The sequence below is a fragment of the Chanodichthys erythropterus genome, chromosome 15 (genome assembly GCF_024489055.1).
Source record: "Chanodichthys erythropterus isolate Z2021 chromosome 15, ASM2448905v1, whole genome shotgun sequence".
Taxonomy (NCBI): domain Eukaryota; kingdom Metazoa; phylum Chordata; class Actinopteri; order Cypriniformes; family Xenocyprididae; genus Chanodichthys; species Chanodichthys erythropterus.
Genome location: NC_090235.1, coordinates 5895769 through 5904968, shown reverse-complemented (window position 1 = coordinate 5904968; position 9200 = coordinate 5895769).

The window sequence follows — 9200 nt, the reverse complement described above, 5'->3', positions numbered from 1 at the left end:
AAACAGATATAGATTACCCTCGATCCTTCGCCTGTATGCTATATTGCAATAGAATATTATTATATTGCAAATATTTCCATTTTAAACCAAGAAGGCGAGCCAAAGGATATCACAAAAACAACGTGTAAACTTTGGGCAAGAGTTGTGCCGGGGAAAAAGTCTTAACCTCGATCAGTATTCACTACAGAAAGTGAAAGTAAAAAGGGAAGGGTCCTTCACCGCAGTAAAGATAGTTTGCGGTTTGATATTCAGATTTCTTTTGGCTATAAATACGCAGTGTGCTGTCATAGACATGCAAATAATACCGAATATCGTTCTCCATGATTTGTGAATTAAGGTGACGCTGTCCTTTGGGCCGAAATCAGGTTTTTTTTTCGTAGCGACTCTTAATTTTATAATGGCTATAGCTCCAAATGTTGGACACTTAGAGGAATGAAACCGGTGTCATCTTCACCAGCTTGATCTGTGAATTTTTTCACAGCAAAGCTCTTGTCCGTAAATCCCTTGGTAAGTCCGCCAGTAAGGAATGTAAAAGAAAGGCGTTCTTCATGTTTAACGTCTATTACCAATGAACACGCGGACTGCTGGAATAAAATAACATTGTTTTAGGTAGAGCTCGATTTGTGAAAACTTTCACAATAGCATTTTATCTCGTGGCCGTGTTTCTCTTTGCTCTGCCCCCCGTTTTTTGTATAATATGATATATGTATATATATATATATATATATATATATATATATATATATATATATATATATATATATATATATAAATGACCTTGTACAGATTTCTGATCTGTGAAAACTTTCACAGTTCAGTACGGGTCAGCTGACCCTTCCCTGGGTCACTAACATCACTTTTCTGATCTGTGAAAATTTTCACAGTTCAGTTCGGGTCAGCTGACCCTTCCCTGGGTCACTAACATCACTTTTCTGATCTGTGAAAACTTTCACAGTTCAGTACGGGTCAGCTGACCCTTCCCTGGGTCACTAACATCACTTTTCTGATCTGTGAAAACTTTCACAGTTCAGTACGGGTCAGCTGACCCTTCCCTGGGTCACTAACATCACTTTCTGATCTGTGAAAACTTTCACAGTTGAGTTTTGGTCAGCTGACCCTTCCCTGGGTCACTAACATCGCTTTTCTGATCTGTGAAAACTTTCACAGTTCAGTACGGGTCAGCTGACCCTTCCCTGGGTCACTAACATCGCTATTCTGATCTGTGAAAACTTTCACAGTTCAGTAAGGGTCAGCTGACCCTTCCCTGGGTCACTAGCATCACTATTCTGATCTATGAAAACTTTCACAGTTCAGTACGGGTCAGCTGACCCTTCCCTGGGTCACTAGCATCACTATTCTGATCTATGAAAACTTTCACAGTTCAGTACGGGTCAGCTGACCATTCCCTGGGTCACTAACATCGCTTTTCTGATCTATGAAAACTTTCACAGTTCAGTACGGGTCAGCTGACCCTTCCCTGGGTCACTAGCATCACTATTCTGATCTGTGAAAACTTTCACAGTTCAGTACGGGTCAGCTGACCATTCCCTGGGTCACTAATATCGTTATTCTGATCTGTGAAAACTTTCACAGTTCAGTACGGGTCAGCTGACCCTTCCCTGGGTCACTAGCATCACTATTCTGATCTGTGAAAACTTTCACAGTTCAGTACGGGTCAGCTGACCATTCCCTGGGTCACTAACATCGCTTTTCTGATCTATGAAAACTTTCACAGTTCAGTACGGGTCAGCTGACCCATTCCTGGGTCACTAACATCGCTTTTCTGATCTGTGAAAACTTTCACAGTTCAGTTTTGGTCAGCTGACCCTTCCCTGGGTCACTAACATCACTTTTCTGATCTGTGAAAACTTTCACAGTTCAGTACGGGTCAGCTGACCCTTCCCTGGGTCACTAGCATCGCTATTCTGATCTGTGAAAACTTTCACAGTTCAGTTCGGGTCAGCTGACCCTTCCCTGGGTCACTAGCATCGCTTTTCTGATCTGTGAAAACTTTCACAGTTCAGTTCGGGTCAGCTGACCCTTCCCTGGGTCACTAGCATCGCTTTTCTGATCTGTGAAAACTTTCACAGTTCAGTTCGGGTCAGCTGACCCTTCCCTGGGTCACTAGCATCGCTTTTCTGATCTGTGAAAACTTTCACAGTTCAGTACGGGTCAGCTGTGAAAACTTTCACAGTTCAGTTCGGGTCAGCTGACCCTTCCCTGGGTCACTAGCATCGCTTTTCTGATCTGTGAAAACTTTCACAGTTCAGTTCGGGTCAGCTGACCCTTCCCTGGGTCACTAGCATCGCTTTTCTGATCTGTGAAAACTTTCACAGTTCAGTACGGGTCAGCTGTGAAAACTTTCACAGTTGAGTTTTGGTCAGCTGACCCGTACTGAACCGTGAAAGTTTTCACAGATCAGAAAAGTGATGTTAGTGACCCAGGGAAGGGTCAGCTGACCAAAACTCAACTGTGAAAGTTTTCACAGATCAGAATAGTGATGTACATGACCCAGGGAAGGGTCAGCTAACCCGTACTGAACTGTGAAAGTTTTCACAGATCAGAATAGTGATGTTAGTGACCCAGGGAAGGGTCAGCTGACCCATACTGAACTGTGAAAGTTTTCACAGATCAGAAAAGTGATGTTAGTGACCCAGGGAAGGGTCAGCTGACCCGTACTGAACTGTGAAAGTTTTCACAGATCAGAATAGTGATGTTAGTGACCCAGGGAAGGGTCAGCTGACCCGTACTGAACTGTGAAAGTTTTCACAGATCAGAATAGTGATGTTAGTGACCCAGGGAAGGGTCAGCTGACCCGTACTGAACTGTGAAAGTTTTCACAGATCAGAAAAGTGATGTACATTATCTGTACAAGGTCATTTATATATATATCTATATATATATATATATATATATATCATATTGTATATATATATATATATATATATATATATATATATATATAGACATATAAAAATATACATATATATATCATATAATACAAAAAACGGGGGGCAGAGCAAAGAGAAACACGGCCACGAGATAAAATGCTATTGTGAAAGTTTTCACAAATCGAGCTCTACCTAAAACAATGTTATTTTATTCCAGCAGTCCGCGTGTTCATTGGTAATAGACGTTAAACATGAAGAACGCCTTTCTTTTACATTCCTTACTGGCGGACTTACCAAGGGATTTACGGACAAGAGCTTTGCTGTGAAAAAATTCACAGATCAAGCTGGTGAAGATGACACCGGTTTCATTCCTCTAAGTGTCCAACATTTGGAGCTATAGCCATTATAAAATTAAGAGTCGCTACGAAAAAAAAACCTGATTTCGGCCCAAAGGACAGCGTCACCTTAATTCACAAATCATGGAGAACGATATTCGGTATTATTTGCATGTCTATGACAGCACACTGCGTATTTATAGCCAAAAGAAATCTGAATATCAAACCGCAAACTATCTTTACTGCGGTGGAGCACCATCGATCGGACGCTGTATTAACGGATCAGAGACGAATTTTAACATAAAATGTTGATAACGGTATTTATTCCATTATTTCTCTTGTGGCCCGTACATAGTGAAACAAATGTGAAAAATAGTATTTCGAGTTAAACAAGTTGTTTTTTTTTAAAGTCCTTAAAGTAAAGCTGCTCTTAATTTTCATTGATGACGGTGTTAGGAAATAGCCTAATATAGACTGTTAAGAATTTTAATTATAGGCCTATGATTCATTGTAGCTATAATAGACCTAAAAAGTTTGACGGCTTGGGTTGAAAATGCTTAAACCACTCCCTTCCAACTGTTAGTCTGCTATGAGTGAGAGATGGAGAGGAGGAGCGCTAAAGTAAAACCCGCCCTCTTTTCATTATTCTGTTTTCATTATTCTGTTTCATTATTTGTTGACATGGTTTTAAAGCTATTGTTATCCAATTTGTTGGCCTTAAAATGTCTTAAAGCGGAACTCAGTAATATTTGCGAAGCTCCCCCTACAGTTTCCTTCAGTGAATCACACTGTCATAAATACTCCATGCGCAGCTCTGGACTACAACGACTACAACGCTCACCAGCGCAGTAGTTTTGCAAATACAGTACAAGAAAGAGGAGGTGGGTAATTTGCAAATACAGTACACTCGATGGAGGTGGGTAATTTTCGAAATTGTCTTATAAAGTCATAATATATATACATTGTTTTTGAATTACCGTAAAGCATTTTGTCACTCTCGCGTGAACGTGAACATGAGGCGAGATTGTTTCGGGTCGATGCAGCTCAACTTGCAAGTGCTGTATTCTAGCGTAGACGTGCCAGATGGGGTTAGTGCTCGCCTCAAACACACCACTACAAGTCAATTAACCATCGTAAGGACTTAGAAAACTATTTATGAAGGTAAAAAAAGTTACTTAGTTCTGCTTTAAAATGCATATATGTACACCAAGGAAATCAAAATTTTCTCGGGGGAGCATGCCCCCGAACCGCCCTAGCATAGTACATTTTGTGACCTCGGTGAATATAAAACCCTGCGTACAGCCCTGCTTCTTTTCTATCTAACAAAATCAAAGGTAATTCTGTATTTCTCCGGTTGTGTGCACTTGGGGACTAAACTTTGTATGCACTAATGTGTGAAAATAAATGGGAGCAAAAACGCGATTGAATGTAAAGGTTTGTGTCTCGTTGTTCTATTAAAAAAAAAAAATCAATAACTACCGATTGATTGGCATTTTATCTATCTATCTATCTAATGTATATATATATATATAAATTATATATATATATATATATATATATAATTGCATAAAAAAAATTTGGAGGGAGGACCCACCCACATTTTTTTGGCTTCCGACGCCCATGGTACCACTGCTTGCACTATTAGAAGCTACTGCATATGCAAGCTAAAAATATGCATTCACGACTCAGCCTTCTGTGTTCTATAATTTCTATGGTGCTACAGCTGAGGCTATCATAAGAGCTGGTTTAATTTGTGTGCACCAGTACACTTGTTGCTTATTATTCCACACACTGCATTTTATTAGTCCAGCGTTGCTCGACTATGTGTAGTGGGACAGTGTTCAAGACTCCATCTTGGCCCTCTGCCAGCTTAATGTCTGGGGTTTCTACTAGGTCTTGTACCCAGCCGAAGTGAGGGGGGTGCTACAGGCCCTTCGAATTAACAAACTATTAAAAAATTTTGGGAGGAGCAGTTTCAAAAGATCTTTCCTAGTGGTTCACAACCACATTCCTGGAGGCCCACCAACACTGCACATTTTGCATGTCTCCTTTGTCTGACACACCTATTTTAGATCTTTAAGTCACTACTAATGAGCTGATAACCTTAATCAGGTGTGTTTGATTGAGGAGACATGCAAAATGTGCAGTGTCGGTGGGCCTCCAGGAATATGGCTGGGAACCACTGATCTATACAATCATCACATCATTCCAAACCAGTAGACAGCAATCAGAAATCAACACGTCAACCCAATCAGCATGAGTGGAGGACTACAGTGGTGTGAAAAATTGCTTGCCCATGTGGGTTTGGATTTAGTTTTCCCTTCATAACAAAAACATTCATTTGTAAACTGCATGTTGTGTTTACTTGTGTTATCTTCTATTCATATTTAAATTTGTTTGATGATCTGAAACATTAAAGTGTGACAAACATGCAAAAAAAAAATAAATAAATAAAAAAATCAGGAAGGGGACAAGCACTTTTTCCACACCACATTCAAGTTATTTTAAGGCATGAAGAAATTTTTCTAACAGGAAATGATGTTTTATTAACAAAGTTCGGACAGCAAGCCAAATACGCATAACTTTTACTCTATTTAATTATATGTTCATGTGAACTCGTGAAAAAATTATTAAATGTCATTTTTGTGATCAAAGATGAGTTTTAAGGGATAAAATTGTTCACTACAGGGGGACTTTAACCATGTGTATGTGCAAGTGTATGCTCTTTGTTTGCTTCAGCCTATAAAAGGACAAACACAGATCTTGTTAGCAGACAGAAGGAGACAAAACAGGTAATACAGTTCACAAAGGTTTATTATTGTAAGTGGCAAAGAGTGGGAGAACAGACAGGTGAGTAGACTGAATAAAGACAGGTTGAATTAACTTAGCTTGATGATAACAGTCTCTTTGTATTTGCAGATGCTGGTGACTGGCAGATGGATGATCAGGACTGAAGATGAGGGAAGACGAAGGTTGATGAAGGTGAGGATCAATCATGAGATGAACAGGTAAGGTAGGGTAAGTTGAGTCAAGGCCAGACAATGGTGAAGGGAAGTGTGACTGCTTAACTTGTAGGAGCTAGATGATTTGGATGATTGTTGTGGAAGTCCTCCAATTAGGATGGGTCTAGGATGTCCTCACGACTCACCCACGATCTTTCCTCAGGGCCATATCCTTCCCATTCCACTAGGTACTCTAGAAGGCTGCCCTGTCGTCGGGAGTCCAGGATGGTATCCACACGGTAGATGTCCCTGGAAAACCAGGAATGGACAAAAGATGGATGTCCCTGGTTGAGAGCCAAAACTTTTGTCCAGGGTGGTAAGTTGGAGTGGCAGATCTACCTGCATCAGCCTGGCTCTTGTGTCTTTGTACTGCTCGCTGGCGACGGACGTGAGCTGAGTCCCATACCCTCTCTCTCTCTTGAAACCAGTAGTTGACAGCTGGGATGTCTGATGGTTCCCCTGACCAGGGAAACAGGGAAAGCTGGTGGCTGAGTATGCACTGAAAGGGGGTTAACCCGGTGGTGGTTTGACGGAGAGAGTTCTGTGCATACTTGGCCCAGGGAAGGAAACTACTCCAGTCATGTTGGTGGCAGTTAGACCGCAGGTATCTTATCCTGCATCTTATGTTCAGTCTGGTCGTTGGTCTGTGGGTGATATCTGGATGAGAGCCTGATGGAAATACCCAGCAGTTGGAAGTAACGCTAGACTTGGGATATGAACTGGGGCCCATGGTTGGAAATGATGTGGAAGTGGCGGAGGACATGATGGAATAAGGATTCTGCAGTCTCTAATGCTGTGGGTAATCCCTCAAGGGAATTAGCTTGCAGGCTTTGAGAATTGGTCAACGACTACCAGGATGCAGGTGTAGGAATCAGACGGAGGGAAGTCGGTGGCAAATTCATTGCCAATGTGGGACCATGGATGGTTGGGAATAAGTATTGGAACCAGTTTGCCAACAGGAAGATGAAGGGGAGATGGCAAAGACTGAACATCATGGGTCATTTCAAGCCACCGGTATTTATTTCAGTGGAGTGAGAGAGGGCATCAGCGTGAAGGTTCTTATCCCCTAGGTAATAAGTGACGATGAAATTGAATCAGGTGAAGAATAATGCCCAATGTGCTTGACAGGGATTCAACCTTCTGGCTTCGTGGAGATACTCTAGGTTGCGCTGATCAGTGATTACCTCGAACTGATGATTGCCTCCCTCCAGCCAGTGTCTCCACTCTTTCAAGGTGAGTTTGATTGCCAAAAGCTCACGGTTACCAAAGTTGCAATTTCGCTCCGCTGGGGACAGTTTCTTGGATAAGAAGGCGCATGGATGGAGGGCTGGTGGATCACCCTGCCACTAGGATAGTAACGCTCCAACCCCGGTAGTCCCTTATGGAAAGAAAATATATTTCTCTATATATGAATGATCAATATATTACACGATTTAACAGTATATTTGAAAACATACAGAAAAATATATTGCGTAAATATATATCAATATATTGAATAATACATAAGGAATTGCCGCTTTTCATATTGTTACAATACAGAAGGGATGGAGACAACGGGAAACAGGTAAGTGATGTTCATTGAACAACCAGATGAACAGGCAGTGATCAGGTGAGTAAATGGCAAAGTGTCAGGTTGAATGGAAGATACTGAATGGTAATACTGTCCTTTGTGTTGTAGAAGTGGAGATTGTGGATGGCAGAGGAATGGAGATCGTAGCAGAGATGAGATGACACTTGGGAACTCACACGAAGACTGGAACATGGAAGGAAACGAGGAGCACACTGGAGGCGAGATAGTAAGTATACTGGAGTCCTTGAGGTAAGCATAGAAGACATTCTATGTGCAAACGAGACCGGACGCTGACTGGAGTGTGTGTGAGTCCTTTATGTCGTGACTGATTGGGGTGCTGATTGAAGACAGGTGCGTGTGCTCAGTACTCTGGTGAGGGAGTGGGTGTGTGATTGGGTGATGGTGGAGCCTGGCGTGTCTGTGACAGTACCCCCCGCCTCATGGCCCACTCCTGACCCCGACGTCGTGGAGGTTGTCCTCTTCCACATGGGTCAGGTCTGTTTGGATGAGAGGCGTGGAAAGTGTCGAGCAGGTTTGGATCTAGAATGTCGTTTCTGGGTACCCATGATCGTTCCTCGGGACCGAAGCCCTCCCAGTTCACCAGGTACTCCAGAAGACCACCATGGCGCCGGGAGTCCAAGATCTCCTTCACTTGGTAGGCAGCTCCGTCTTCCAGGATTAGAGGAAGGGGGGGTTCAGCTGCTGCGCCAGGCTCTGTGGAAACAGAATCAGAAGGGTGGTGAGGTTTGAGCAGTTACACATGGAAAGTGGGATGAATGCGGTACTTTGCAGGTAACTTGAGTTGGTAGGTGACCGGGTTTATCTACTTGGTGATGGTGAAGGGGCCAGTGAATCTGGGACTTAGCTTTCTGCAGGGCAGTCTGATGTCCTGAGTAGACAGCCAGACCTTCTGTCCCGGTTGGTAGACTGGAGTGTTGAAACGAAGGTCGGCTGTCATCCTGCGTCTGCGCAAAGCCTGTTGGAGTTGATGGTGAGCAGAGTCCCAGACCCTCTCACTCTCTCGGAACCAGTAGTCGACAGCTGGTACATCCGACGGTTCCCCTGACTAGGGGAAGAGTGGAGGTTGGTAACCGGGCATGCACTGGAAGGGAGTGAGTCCAATGGTAGGTTGGTGCAAGGAGTTCTGTGCATACTCGGCCCAACCCAGAAACTGGTTCCAAGAGTCCTGGTGGCCGTGGCAGAAGGTACGGAGGAACCGGCCGATCTCCTGGATCTTCCTCTCTGTCTACCCATTCGACTGTGGGTGGTATCCAGACGAGAGGCTCACGGTCACACCTAGGAGAGAAAAGAATGCTCGCCACACTCTGGAGATGAACTGAGGTCCTCGATCCGATACTATGTCCTCTGGAATTCCATAATATCTGATGATGTGGTTGAACAT